The sequence below is a fragment of the Siniperca chuatsi genome, linkage group LG16 (genome assembly GCF_020085105.1).
Source record: "Siniperca chuatsi isolate FFG_IHB_CAS linkage group LG16, ASM2008510v1, whole genome shotgun sequence".
NCBI lineage: Eukaryota > Metazoa > Chordata > Actinopteri > Centrarchiformes > Sinipercidae > Siniperca > Siniperca chuatsi.
Window position 1 is genome coordinate 11,237,594 of NC_058057.1, and position 15,340 is coordinate 11,252,933.

General features: G+C 39.6%; 1 long non-coding RNA gene across 1 annotated transcript in view; it reads right to left on the reverse strand.

Moving 5' to 3' along the window:
• Positions 1-14,887, reverse strand: part of LOC122863641 — a 55,361-nt gene extending 40,474 nt beyond the window's left edge. The window contains exons 1-2 of the long non-coding RNA XR_006375053.1: positions 14,647-14,887; positions 5,517-5,629 (exon numbers count right to left, since the gene is read on the reverse strand). This is a non-coding gene — a long non-coding RNA (uncharacterized LOC122863641). The remainder of the gene's footprint in view (positions 1-5,516; positions 5,630-14,646) is intronic.
• Between the last annotated feature and the right edge of the window lie 453 nt (positions 14,888-15,340).

The following is a 15,340-nucleotide window of genomic DNA, read 5'->3' on the forward strand; positions in this document are numbered from 1 at the left end:
TGCGAGGAAAAAAAAAAGGCAAGGAGGATCTTGAACTTTTTCTAACGAGATCTAAAGCACTGGGTGTAATTAGAAGCTGTCTGGAATGAGGACAATTAAGTGCGGTTTTGGTGTCCCCCAGGGTTCTCTCAATGGGCCGAATTAGAAAACGGGTGCAAAAAGATTGATGAGTTCAATGTTTTCCAAATGAGCAGGCTTATACACATAATTACACCATGGAAATGAATGGATCATCACGATACAAACTCAGGCGAGAGTATGCTAATTGCTCATCAAATGGGAAGGCTGCGGTGTCAGCTACACAACTGCAGTATTCACAGTAAAAAGAAGAGCTGGGGAGGGGACTCTGCTGCTCAGATTAATGTGATCCATCTTCCTTTTGTCTATGTTCATTATTCTATATTCACACTGCAACCCCAGTTATCTAGTCCTGCACTCTACGCCAGTCAGATGCACAAGGACATTGCAGTACTTCTTACAGTCCTGTAACATGTCTGCCATTAAACACTGCTTCAGTGTGATACAACACTCCTCAACCAATCTTGTTTGATGTGGTGGAGAAAGTGGAAATTATACATCAGCAACTGTCTTTCATCCCTTTTTCTTTGTGTCGCCATTTTCCTGAAAGATGTGTAGCAGATGTGTTGCTGTCTGCCAATATTTTCATGCAACTCCCTCCTTCTTGCATAGTTTACATTCAGCTTAATTTTCTTCAGGGTTTGCCGTGACACGGTCAGACGGTGCAGAGTAGGACATTTTGTCACTGACTAGACATGACTAAGTAATATTTAGTGGAGTGATCTTGGGGATAATGACATGACTAATTTGAATAAATCCCCTCTCTATAGTATTGGGGTTATAATTATCATCAGAGGTTATAGGACTACAGAAACAGCTGCCAGAGTGCCTGTTAAGTTGATGGAGGGAGTCCAAATGAAACTTGGTTTAAAATGCAAGGACATTAGACCTTTGATCATACTATTTTCATTTTCATTTCCACTATGCACACTTTTTTTCTTCTGTATTTGAATGTGTAGCTTACACAATGAAATATATTCAGCATCATTTCTGCCATGGTCCTCGAGGACATTTCATTTTCTTGCATTGCGTTATTTAAAACTTTTTTGTATTTGAATTCAGAACAAATTTTCTAAATGACCCATCAGTGAAGTCATCTGTGTGCATTAAGTTCAATCTTCAAATCATCAATCCAGACATTATCACTCACTGCAGAGTCGACCCAACAAATTTTCACTGCCCATCGGACCTTTGATATTCTCAAACTAAGCTCGAGGTGTCAGTGTTACAGGGGATGGGTGGATGTTGTTGGCAATGGTCTACTTATCAAATCCCCAGGAATGGACGGCAAATCCCTTTTTCCCTGACCTTATCTGATATCTGTCCTGCAAGCCTTTCTGCACACTCATCCTGCATTGCATTAGACCATATGGCCTTCGGCTTACTGGGCTGGCGTGTATCCTTCCCTCCTCCCTCCCACAGCTCCACATGAATAAGTGAGTGTCCAGGAAGGGTTGTCTAGATCTCTTTAGATATCCTCTGGGATGCCCCATCCTGCCTCGTGGAACACAGTCCATTTAGGGCAAAGGCATGATTCACACATTTGGTTCGCATGAAAAAGGTTCATGCAGATGCGACTACCTATTTAATTACTTTTTCTATGGTTCAAGAGACATGCCAAGACACTGAAACACATGAACTAGAGTTAAAAAGAACGGTGTTTAAATTTGTGGGTTGAAGCAAAGTAAGATGATTTTAAATTTTCCAACAAAATGGATTCTAATGTGTTTGCTGTGCCGGCTGCTACCAGGGGACACAAGACTGCAATGAGGATGCCGGTTCAATGTGTCAATAAAGAGAAAATGGTAAACAAAAATGTCTCAATAGTCCTCAGAGGCAATGTCTTGATATGTTTTGATGCTGCTAGCACCTCAAAGGCAGGAGTTTCAAAGATATCAATGAAAGGCACGAATAGAAAGACTGTCTGTGAGTACAGACATTAGGATGCCTCAAAACATTCCCATTCTTCTAAATTAAGGTCCCAGCCTGAATCAGTGATGTTGTGGATCACTTGATATGAATATTTAGAATTGGAGGCAGTGTATATAATATATATATTGACAGTGTGTAAATATATTGATGATTACATAATGTAGCAGCAATCATGTAAAAATCCAGGATGCATTCAGAGCTGCCATTATTGAGCAGTTGTTAGCACAATACCAGAGGGCAGTGAAAGGAACATGGGGATAGGACAAGTACTGGCAAACATGTGTCCTCTTGTAGGCATAGTATGCAGTGGAGAGAGGGACAGAGAGACAGATGCTTTATTTATCCCCGGGGAGGAAATTTGCATGTTAGAGCAGCAGTACACGAACGAACCACACGGTACAAAGAATAGTGCAAAAGAGTAGAGATGAAACAATTCAAGTCTATTAATTGATTATTCGATTGACAGAAAATGTATTGTCTTTTAGTCATCTTAATTTTTCAAAAATGCTAAACATTACCTAGTTTGAGCTTTCCAGTGATGAATTGGGAAGAACTGAATATCTTTGGGTTTTGGGGTGTTGGTCAGACAAAATACTCTATTTGAAGATGGAATGATTAATCAATTAGGAAAGAAACTAATTGTCAGATTAAATGATAATGCATAAAATCTTTATTTGCAGAGGAGGTAGAAGAAGAAAAAAAACCCTCCACTGTAGAGCCGAAGAAGTTCTGACTATAACAGAACCTTTATGCAGAACAAAACCATTACATTTGGTATTTGAGCACAAGAAACTGAGGATCTAACTAGACAGGAGGGCTTACATCAGGTGGACTGAATTAATTACGCAAACATACATTACATCAGATCAGGGTTCAATGTCAAACATATACTTGACCAGTCAAATATTTAAAACACAAAATTTTGGTATTGGTATTAATAGCAATTTTTGGTCTTTGCAATTTGGGCTCTGCTTTTGTCATAAATATTGTAAATAAATCTGCATACATTAGATTATTCAGGACTGGATTCATGGATTTTGAAGCCCTAGCCTTTGACACAATTAGTAATTTTGATTTTTGTTCCAAACCACCTCACATTCAAGGCAAAACGGCCATCTGGTCTTTTCCACGTGGGAATTTTGACCTGTGGGCCAGCAATCAAGCAAAGAGTCTAAAGGTTGAAAAAAAAAAAAAAATCCATGCTGTTTGATCCTTTGTTTGACTGGCTGTCTGTCTCCATACAGGTGTGTGGGCGATGTAGCCTAGATAGAAATGCTTCATGTCACTTTAGTGCACACTGCCTTTCCGACACTGAGCTGACAATGACAGACTGATTATGGTGTGCTGAAATTTTGACAGAACTTAAGTTAAAATTATGTTGCCTACAGGTGCCTTTTACAAAGAGTTATCAGTTTAGCATGCATAAACACAGAGATAACTACAGTCAGAGTGGGAAGCGTTACGTATCAAGTATATGTATCATTCCATATAAAAAACCTCTACTTTATTTTAAATATTTGTAAAAACAAGCCATGTGCTTTGGTCTATTTTGTAGGTGTCCATTTTGTGGGTGGAGTATCTGTGGGTAAATTGTGACGGCCAGTTTGGATCAAATGTCCAGGGTTGCTGCTATAGCTGAAATGATTAGTTGATTAATCAATTAGTCGATTAGTCGATCAACAGAGAGGTCTTTGGCAACTATGGCTGCAACTAACAATTATTTTCGTTAGATTAATTTAGTATTTCCTTGATTACTAGTTTGGTCTATAAATTGCAAACAAAAATTCTGTCTTTTGTGCAACCAACAGTGCAGATATTCAGTTTACAATCATAGAAGACTAAGAAAACCAGAAACTGTTCACATTTTAGAAGTTGAAGCAGTGCACTTTTGCTATTTTTGTTTAAAAATCAGTTGCCAATTAATTTTCTATCAATAAACTTATCGACTTATCATTTCAGCTCTTAAGGCAACTATTGATTGATTAATCTTTTCGGTCAACAAAAACGCAAATCATTACCCTTAGTTATGAGGATTTGTATCATTGTTAACCGGTTTTCGACTATTCGGACAAAACAAGAAATTTGAAGACATCACCTTGTACTTTTGGAAATTATGAACATTTTTCACAATTGTATTATATTTTGCAGACCAAACAACTGATCGATGAACGAGAAAATAATTGGCCGATTAATCGATAATGAAAGCCAGAGAGATCAACACAAAACTAGTTTTATTTTTTATTTCTTTAAAGCAAGACTATGTAACTTTTGCTGAGCAGTGACAATTATGGGGTAATGCTGAATGCAAAAACCTAGAGTTAGAGTAGCACAAGTGAAGAAGAGTCATGAAGTCAGTGAACTGACTCAGTAATGCCCATTATACAGCAATATCCAAGTTTGCTACCACTTGCTAACATTAACCACCATAAGCTACTGCTCATACCAGACCAAGTAAGATTGTAGCAGCAAAACCCTACTAAATTGAGCAATGGAGTGTTTTATTGCTTTGCATTATAATTTTAAATTTTATTTCTGGCAATTCATTCATTCAATTGTTTATTTAATGATTTTGTTTCATGCAGAAAAGTTATGGAGCGAGGTTAACACAGACATGCTTTTTGTCACTTGGAGCTGCCACATTCAGATGGCAGCCCTTCTGATTATATTTAGATATAACTATAATTTCATTTATTAATTGGAATGTGTTCTTTGTGTTTGCACATTCACCTATGTGTGGGAGAGACGCAGAGAGCAAAAAGGACAAAAACAGTGGAGAGGAAGAGAAAGAGTGTACTGGAGGTAATGTGTTTTTAATGGAAGTATTTGCTAGCTAGGACCATGGAGAAATCCGCAGAGGAATTCTAGCCAAACTTCAAGCGACGGCATGATCCAGACCCTTATGAAGGAAACTGCAACCAAATTAAACGCTTGCAAGAGCTGGTGACAGCACGCTGGGGTCTTGCAAAGTATCATTTGCAAGTGTATTTATGCATGTCAGACACACAGCTTTTCGGAGACCTTCAGCGAACTACACCGAAATCCATTCCATGCAGGATTTCAACAAAGAGGGTTGTGACTAATAGTTTGGACACATGGACTCCAGCTTGTGACAACTGAGCTCCAGTGTTAATTATGTCTGGGTTTAAGGATCAAATGAATAAACATGAGCTTTGTTTAATTATGGCCTTCAGTAGAGAAAATTCCCTATATTTGGAGAACATAAACTGTCAGAAGGAGGATAATCTCTCACACCTGCAGGATGACACATACTTTAAGTCCCTTTAACAAATAAGTCCAACGTAAATCTCTTCACTTCCTTTTAAATAGGGTGCAATCGTACAGTTTCCCTGAGTGGAAATGGAGGAGGAATGAAAGAGGGGGACAAACATATTTAGACAAAGAGACACATAAACAAGACAGACAGAAACAAACAGGCAGAGGATGAACTGTGTGCCACTTCCTAACCTCCATGCTTGGAAGGGTGTTAGTTGGTCGGGTTAACCTACCGGCTGTCTAAAGGCAGCTCTTCAACTCAACGCCCAAATGCTGGTGTCTGCCTCTGAGCTTATCAGGCTTTCCCAGATGGTGATTTGAGCACATGGAGGGAGCGAGAGGCGCACTGAAAGGGAAAGGGGAGTGGAGAGGAGTGGAGGTGAGTTTATGAAGATGAAACAGACTCTACACTTGGGTTCAAAAAAATATGTGAGTTATTTTTTTTACTCCTTTCTTTCCCCTCCTTGGTGCCTATGGATTTATTTCTTTTCGTTTGTGTGACGATCACTGTGAAGTCTGAAAGCTTGATAAAAGTGAAACAGAAGGCATCGTAATGTTCATTAAAGAAAGTGCCTACAAGCTTTTGCGTGAACACTTCACAAGTGAAGGGCAAGACATTGTGCATTCACTGAGGTGTTATAATAAAATATTTCACCCTATACTGTCAATGTACTTTTCAGTCCGCTGCTCATTAGCTTTGTGAATGGCATACAAAATGTGTTCTATATCAGGGACAATTGCAAAGCCAGCTGCAATTAGTTTCCATCTTACCCATCATCCAAAACATCATTTTTAGTAGTTTCTTCCTAAATGCTTAAAATTTGCTATTATATAATACATTACCGTAATTTGTTTACAGAATGTAAGACATGTTTGGCTGTGCTTATGACAGCAAAACAGCAAGTGTCATCGTGATCTGTGGGGGTTCAAGTGTTGTGTTACCAAATGCGGTGCTACAGGATGCATCCATGCAAACTCGAGAGCTAATTGACTGTAATGTAATTTTATCTGCTTCAGCAGGTTATTGACGGCAACATCCCAGAAGCCTGTTCAATCTTCTGTCAACTCGTCAGCATGGGAGAAGCCATTATCATCTCATTACGGCTCACGCTTTCACATAATCCTGACATTTCCTCTCTCTCTCGCTCTCCCGCTCTCTGAGCTTTGGGAGCTGCCATGCAATGCTGTATTGTAGTAGTAATAGTGGAATGTTGTGTGTGTGTGTTTGTGTGTTTGTATGGGGGGTGGGTGGTAGAGGATGAGTGGTAATAAAGACAGTTTTAATTTCCTGGAGCCAATCAACAGACAGTCCTTATCCATCTGCTACTTCCCTCTAACAACCTCACAGCCTTTAAATCTCAACATTCTTGTACTTCAGCAAAAAAACTTGCATGCTTATAAACAACGGATTGCTGAATCCACACCAATAATTTGAAAACAGTCTTGAGTGTTGGCAGTGTTGTTTGTGGAGAGTGTGCCTTGAATGATGCCTAGTTATTACTGAAATAACCGTTGAGCAGTCAGTGAAGGAAAGGTCAGCGACAGACATGAGGAATGGGCGGTGTGTTGGGGCAATGGAAAGAACTCCGAGTGGTGTGTCCGGGATTAATCTCATCTTCCCAGTTACCTGGGGAATGAGAGAACATGCTTCATGCTGACAGCAGAAAAAACCTCACAGAAAACAACAACAATCGAGCATGGGTTTGTGTGTGTCTACACTGAGTTTGTCGTTTGCCCATGTGATGCAGCGATCCCATGCTCTTTTAAAGGTGTGCGGGTTCTACAGACGACCTTCTCTCTGGCCCGTGTTTCTTTTCATCTGCCGTTTCCAGCGACCCACCGCTGTGCCCCTTATTAATCTTCCATGGGGAAAAAAACACTCTGTTTCAACTGAGCACCGGGTGCAGAGGGATATCAGAGCAATCGATGCGAGGAGCTTCTGTAAAAGGAAGCAGCAGCAGGCCCCGGTGATGTGGGCGAAGGTGAGAATCTCAGTATGAATCCTACAATTTATCCTGTACATGCTGCAGAGAACAGAGGGAAAGTTCCATATTTCCACTTCAGCAGCTATCAATAGCTCCCAGGCTGTCTCCCACAGCACTGTTTCATGATTGCAGCTGTTATGATAGTTAGGTGTTTGTCAGGTGAAACTGAAGCATACGGTAGACGGTAAAAAAAAAGTTAACTACTGTATTTTCTTTAAACCCTGCAATTTGCATAGTGTGAAATGTATTCAGTATTTGAAGAGATCTTAGCCTAATAATGATTGTTGAAAAGAAAAAAGACATTACATTATTAGTTTCATACACATTTAGGTTAGTGTATTTTGCGACAGTCAATTAATTGTAATATGACAATTCATCTCCACAGGGAAATTATCAGTGTCTCTAGAGCTGATATTCAAGTGTCTTGCTCAAGGACACTGCAGCAGAACTGAAGCCTCTTAAATGAGCAAAGCAATAAGATTACAGCTGCAAGCAGAAATACTGCAACTGGGGTCTAGCAATTTAGCCATGGGGGCAAAATAAAAAAGTTAATTTAGAAGATCTAGCATATTTAAAAGAGTTCATTCGGAGAGAGTTTGTTCGGACAATAAGGATTTTGTCAAAAATGAAGGTTTGAACTTGACAAAAATGTAAACCATTTTTAACCTATAAGCTAGCTGCTGTTTATGCATTTTATATGGTCTGTGGTTAACTCAGTATTAACTAGCTCAGAAAGCTGTATGGTTCCAGTGTGTAATAACAGAGCGTGATGGGGCATTCTTGACAGTTGACACATGCATATGTGGAGCAACATACATGATCCATTGAAGTATCCCTGGATTGGCCCCAATTGTGATAATTTGGATTGGATTGGGACTTCCCTATAATAATAAAATAATAATGGAATGATAGTTTAATGTAACGTCAGGGTAATAATTAACCCTAAACCTAACGCTAACCCTGGATGCATTTTTCATCTGTACACAGAAATCACACATTTCATTCAACATTCAAAGTACTTTGTTGGGATTTTTCAGAATTCAGAAAAGAGCTTATCATGCTTGCAGTATACTTGCATTTGCATAGCCCAACTCAAAACCAGAGTATTAATTTATATTAGTATTATATTTACTACTAATGTACATATGCATATATGCACAGCAACATAAATATTCTTTACTTCAGTATTTCATCAGGAGCCTAGTACTGAACTGATAGATGCACTGATACAGATCAACATAACAAGTCTGCAGGAGGAATATATTATTCTTCATGTCTGACAGTTACGAGTACATTGATTTGCGTTTTCACTCCTGCTTCCACTGGAGTACATTTCATTGATCTCTCAGGCTAACACTTCTAAAACCTTGCAGGACAGAAAGACCTAAGATGCAATCCATATGCAAGAGACAGGATCACAGTACAGTTAAGTTGGACTTGGCTCTGGGATACACTGAAATGATATGAGTACGAGCGCATGCACCGCAACGCTGACGACATTTTCAGATTTCTGTTGCAGTCGCCAGAATCCCATTTGCATCTTTCCATTTGGGCTGTTTTACTGGGTTTAATGGCAAGATAAAAATATTGTGATCATTTGAATTTGTCTGCTTGCACACAAACAGATTTTCTTTCGGCAACAATTGCCAACATTCAAAACATCACGCGTGTTTATGCGCTCCCATTTATTTAAACCCTGACACATCAATGACAAATCGAAGCCGGAAAAAAAAAACATTAAGGCCTGTACCAAATGTGCGACAGCTTGCCATAAATCCACACAGCATAAATTGGACCAATTATTCTTCTCCTGTCATGAACACACAGTCCATTCAGTTGACTCAGAGCCTATCCATAGCTGCTGTTGTTTTTTGTACTGCTATTCTACTGTGCCACCACAGAGATGTGTTCTACAGATCTGCCAGACTGCCAGGAAAGCTCAGTTAGCCAGCTCTGTCCTATCAGGAATACCAAGTACATGTTCAGACTACTCAGAGGATGTGGATACAGATGCCTCTGTGTTCAGCCTCAACTTGCAGGCTGGAGGCAGAATGCCACCATATTACAAAAACAAAGCCTAATCGCCCGACTGTGTTGCTCATCAGAAGAATCATGACTTCTCTTGTTCTGCAGAGCTAAGGTTTGCTTTAGCAGCACTACGCCTTCACACATACCGTATGTATGCATATAAACACAGCCTGTGCGCATACAGTATGCACTCACACATATGGGCACAGGCACACAGGCTAACATAGACACACACACACGCACAGACACACACACACAATGTGTAGTCATTATTGTATTCCTAAGGCGGCAGAGAGGGCAGTGTGCCCCGGCTGTCATACATGAGGGAACATGAGTGATATGGCTCCGTGCCTCCAGGCCTGGCTTGTCACTCTGCTAAATTGTTGTAATTTTCTTCTCCTGGACTGGCCTGTGGTTGCATAACCTTCTGCATTTCACCTTGCCACTGTCCTTAGGTCAGAGAGGCACTAAAAGCTGTATCCTAATACATCTAATACAGGCAAAAATGGTAAATGTCGCCTTGAAAAAGGTTTTTAATGTTTTAACCTCCATTTCTCCAGATAATCTGTAATCATACACATTTTGCAATATAGTATTACCCAGTAAATGTGTGAATGTAATATATACAGAAACCAAGACAAATTGCAGCACATTAGGGCATAACATTAGGGCATCATGTCTGACTTAAGATTGTTAAATACAGTCTGACATATAAATGCCTCCCTTCCCCTGCATTTATTCAAAGCCTGCATGCAGTCTATGCCCTCCTATGGAGCTATATCTTGTGCAGAGCGTCACACAGAGAAGCCATAATGGCCATACGAAGAATCATAAGGATTCATCTCAAACTACTCCATATGCATTGCTCTCCAGTTCCCTTCTGATCTGACTAGGGGTGATGGAGTTGTCAGTTTCTTTAACCCAAAGGTCCGATAGCATCTCTCCCAGGTTTGCTTATCTGTGCGCATTGCAGAAGACTTAAAAGAGTGGGTCAAGGAAGCTCAAAGCAGATGCCCGAACTGTCTCGGCTTATTTTAGCACAGGGCTAGTGTTTAGACATCTATAACAAGTTTGAGAAAATTACTGGAAGGAGAAGTGAGGAGCATGTCGTGAAGTTCTGTTTGCCTAGTTTCGTAGTCGAGTGCTCGAACATGAGTCAGTGAGAAAGACCCAATAACACCCACTTAATGTCAAAAGGAAAAATTACTGCAAGTTGCAAATTTTTCTACATGGGTGCTGCTTTTGTCAGGAAAGGTTGTAGTATACAGTATATGTTCCGTAGTTTCAGGACCTTTAATGAATCCTTTCATTTCTTACAAACTCAAGCTTGTAAGATGCATCAGTATGCTTGTGCATGCAACTGTGTGTCATTGTTTTTCAAAGACAAACTAAAAAAGGTTAGAGCAACAAAGAAAGACATCTTTAGCATGTCTGTCCATCCTGGAAGGCAGATCCTTCCTCTGTTGCTCTTTCTGAGGTTTCTTCCATATTTATTTCTGTTAAAAAGTTTTTTGGGGTAGGAATTTTTCTCTTGACCGAATCAAGGGTCTAACGGTAGAGGGTGTCGTATGCGCTACAGATTGTAAAGCCCCTTGAAATAAACTTGTGATTTGTGATATTGGGCTATATAAATAAAATTGACAAAAGGTGGGGGGATGAGGCAAGGGAGAATAGCAAAGAGTCCATGTGCGTCCAGTCCTGTACTCAGCTGCTCAGTGCAGCTCTCAGGTTGCCATTTGTCCATTCCCTGTTCCAGAGAGAGCAGCGAGGCGCTGAGAGAGACTCCCTGCAGCAGATGGCAGAGTTATGCTCTGCAGAGGTGAGAAATAGCCCATTAGCCTGACCAAAAATTACAGCCTGCCTCCTCTTTAGTGCTCAGCCTTGAGTACTCCTGACCAGATTGGGACTGTGATCATCACTCTGTAATCAGACTGTTGCTCTGTTGACAAAAAACTCTGTTTTAGCCATCCCTATCCTCACTGTATGCACATCAATTCAATAAGGGGAGATCAACTGAGAATGAACAACAATATTTATGAAATATGGAGAGGGCAACACAGAAATATTTTAGCAATTAGAGCCCATTAATGTGTAGCATCTTCTCCCTTCAAGTTTAAAAATGCCTTCAGCTAAAATTAGGGACTGAGTGGCTCAGCATTCATTTCTTCCATGAACATTTTGTAATAGAAGCAACAAGATGGGGAAATGTGAGTTGTCAACTAATATTTAAAACTCTTACATCTCAAATTAAATCCAGACTAAAAGGTTTATGTCCATTTGGAAACTTGCATACTTCACTTGTTTTGACGATAACTCCTAAAAAACAACCAATCAGTAAAAGTTCACCCGTACCCAAGTGACATTTATGACCATTAGATGCAATAGCTAAATGTAAATGACCCTTTTGTGCCTCATAAAATGAGTCTGCTGTTGCCTAAACTGTCTAATCAGTTGATAAGAACAACCAGTGCACACTTGAGAATATGTAATCATCTTGTTCTTCAAAATTTCTTCAAGAGCAGGGTGTTTTATGGAGCCTCTTTTTAAATTTCAAATTACTGAAATAACATTTCTATTCATACTTTAGGTGTTGCCATTGGGGAGTGGCACAAAAGGATGAGGGACTTGGGAGACCTTTAATGCCTTCCCATTCATAGAATAAGGTGAGAATGAATTAATGCGGCAGCTTTCCAAAAAAAAGACACAGCATTACAATGTGGGGACTTGACAGGCGTGTAAGGATTAGCTTGTGTTACACTAGAAGTAGACAATTCAAGGAAGCTTCAGAAGGAATTAAACAGCCATATATGTTCAAACATGACTTTGGGTGTTTATGGCAGGCACCTCTGACCATTTGGAAGAAACCAACTCTGCACAGCCAACATAGAGAAAACTGCATGCAGCACCCATCTTATCTGTTGATGGTCTGACAGGAGTCAGACTGAGACAGCCAGAGGACACAGAGAGAGAAGAGGTTTTGCAGTTTTTTGGGAAATGGGGGGGGGGTTCTGTACAAAGTAAAAGAAGACACTTCCACTTGAATTAGAAGATTAAAAGGCTATTTTGGTCAGCTAAAACTTTCATGGTGTAATAAATTACGCTCCTTTCATAAATAAATGTATGATGTCGCAAAGGTCAGCTTCAATAATTTAATGAAACATTAGAAATGTCAATTGATGTCATCAAGGCAGGTGTTGGGAATTGATAAGAATTTTTTTTTAAACGATCAGATGTTCACAACAGGAACAACACCACCACAGTGGGTGACTGCACACTGCAAATTTTCATGACTCGTTAACTTCAGACATTTAGTCAAGGGAACATGAGCCGCTACATTATGTGATCAACAGTAATGTGTGCTATACTGGGCAACGCTATGGAGCCACACAGCCCTGTGTTGCCAGTAATTACTGGACACAACTGTGCACTGATGATGTCATTAACCTGCACAACAACTGTAAACACCAATAATAGAAGAACATGCTGTTGGCTTCAAAGGAAATTAAAACTGTCTTGCTTGGATTCCTCACAGGAATTACATCTGTCAAAAACTCACTTGAAGACTGACTGAGATGTTAGAGTGTTATGTTGTATTTCTAACAGGGTTGGGCAATATGACAATATACAGTATAACCTTCACATTTTTGCCATACTGTTTCTAATGAGGTATCTATGGGTTTAATGCTTCTCGTTGTTTTAGGCCATTATAAGCAATGCTATTCAACACGAGTGCCTAATGACAATACTAGTTTTTTTGCGTTGATCCTGTAGTATAGGTTTATCCCCAAATATCCAAAGTAAGACTTGGGCGCCAGACAGGAGAATAATCACGTTCCTAACCTGTCACTTTAAAATTATTGATATAAACAAGTTGGATAGATGACCAGGATAGCTTGTTACCCTCGCTACAAAAGTACACAAGATAAAAGAAAACACAGCATCATTTCAGTTTCATCGAATAAATCGCGTTGTATTTAAACTGAATGATAATCATCTCATATGGTTATGGCTAACACTAAAGTCTTTCACTCAAAAATGCCATTTAATCAACAGAAAGGAAATTCAAATTCCTGATAAGAAAATCAAATGTCCCTTAATAAATGACTCCAGATAAACACCGTTCAGTGAAGGCTGTCGAGTGGGAGTTGTGTGCGTGTGTGTGTGTTCACTGGGGAACAGTTTATATGTCCTTTCAACTCAGAATGAATGCAGTTCAGTTGTGTTTATTTCATTTCAGTTGAGAGAGGAGTGAGCGTGTATGAGTTTGTGTGTGTGTGTGGGGGGGGGGCTCTAATGTCCAAGGAGGGTAGAAGATGAAGTGTAATGTACCTTTACTCCGGGGATCAGCAGCACCATGTTGCCCAAGTTCAGGAAATCCAGCCGTTTCTTGAAACAGCTGCCACACTCTGTTTACTTTTATATACGTCACTGTTTTCTACCATATCATGATACGATGATTTCATGTTTATGATTTTAAAATTCTGTATTCTATAAGACAGTGGCAATCCTGGCCTCTTTAAACTGCATGGGCCAGAGTGGGACCAGGTGTTGTTTTAGGGGCACCAGTTAACGGTGAACATACTGTGAGGGCTCATTTTAGCTGTGGTGTAGCTCAGGAAGAGTTTGTGAGACAGCCAAGTTAGACAGGTCCAAAAAAAAGTTTAAAGTAGGACACTGTTATTTTTCCAACAAGTCTGATTTGTGGCACCGCTCCATTGTGGTGCATTACAACAAATCACATTACATTCAATTAGTAAACCGCTGCACAACATTTAGCCAACAGATTTAAATTCAGTTTAAAAGAAATACTGCAAAAATCAAAGATGCTTCATCTTGACACATACGCACAGTACTACAAAGCTTTTACCCTGATACATGTACAGACCAGTATTGAATACTAAAACGTCACACAGTATTCATTCACACACTTTAAAGTTTATGTTCACATAAAAATATACCAGTGCATGTATCAAATACACTCATCTTTTCTTAATGCTAAGCATACAAAAACTGTCCACAAGGCCAATAGTTTTAAAGCTAATCAATCATTATACAGCACAAACAGAACATGGGTATAAAAAAATCTAACAAGCAACTACCAGACCACAAATTAAGTTACACACAGTCAACAGGTAAATTAACAAATAATACAAAATTGGGGGCAATTCCAAAAAGTTGCTTTGTCCCTGCTTATTGTGTTGAGCAAATAGGCAATAACACAACAGCTTTGTTATCCAGTACAGTACATTTGACCAATATAACCTCCAACATATCAACAACCACATATATACACATCCATTTCAACAGTTAAGTCATCAGCAAGCAGAAAAAAGGACAGTGTTTGACTCACCTTTTACGCTATAGTCATCTCTCCTTTCATTCACAGAGGCGAAGTGGTCAATACAGCCATGTAATAATTTCTGCACTTGTTGCCATGGTAGTTTTGTGGAGTTGTTGACAGAACTCCTCATCTCAAACCTTCCATCACTGCTATCAAACTAAAAGCACTGTAGTCCAACACCTTTCAAAATTCATTTCTTCTCCAGAGTCCTGTCCATTCACAGTGCAGCAGTGGGTTGAAAATGGCTGCATCTGACTACTTGACACTACTAAAATCTATGTAATCATGTGATATCAACTTCACCTGGCTTCTCTTCGCGTTCTTCGTACGCAGTGCCCTTTTTCACCACACTGACTAACATTGACCAGCCGTTACAATCCAGGGGGGCACTGTTTCACCACTTTTTAAAGAACTCAAGAAGAACTGTTGAAGAAATAGCAAGGCAAAATGAGAAGTGTGTGTTATGTGACATAAATATATTTTATTAAAGTGATAGTCAACAGTAATAACAGTTAAAGCTAGGTTAAACAAAAAGTGATGCAAGGTTTACCTTGGTTCCTGAATTTTCCAAGGGGGGCACAAGTGGGTCCAATGTTGCTTGAGTGAATTGGATGGCTTTAAAGGTGGTGTATACAATTCTGGAGAAATTCAATACCATGACAAATACCATGATATGGAGCAAACAGCGACACAGCAAGTAATA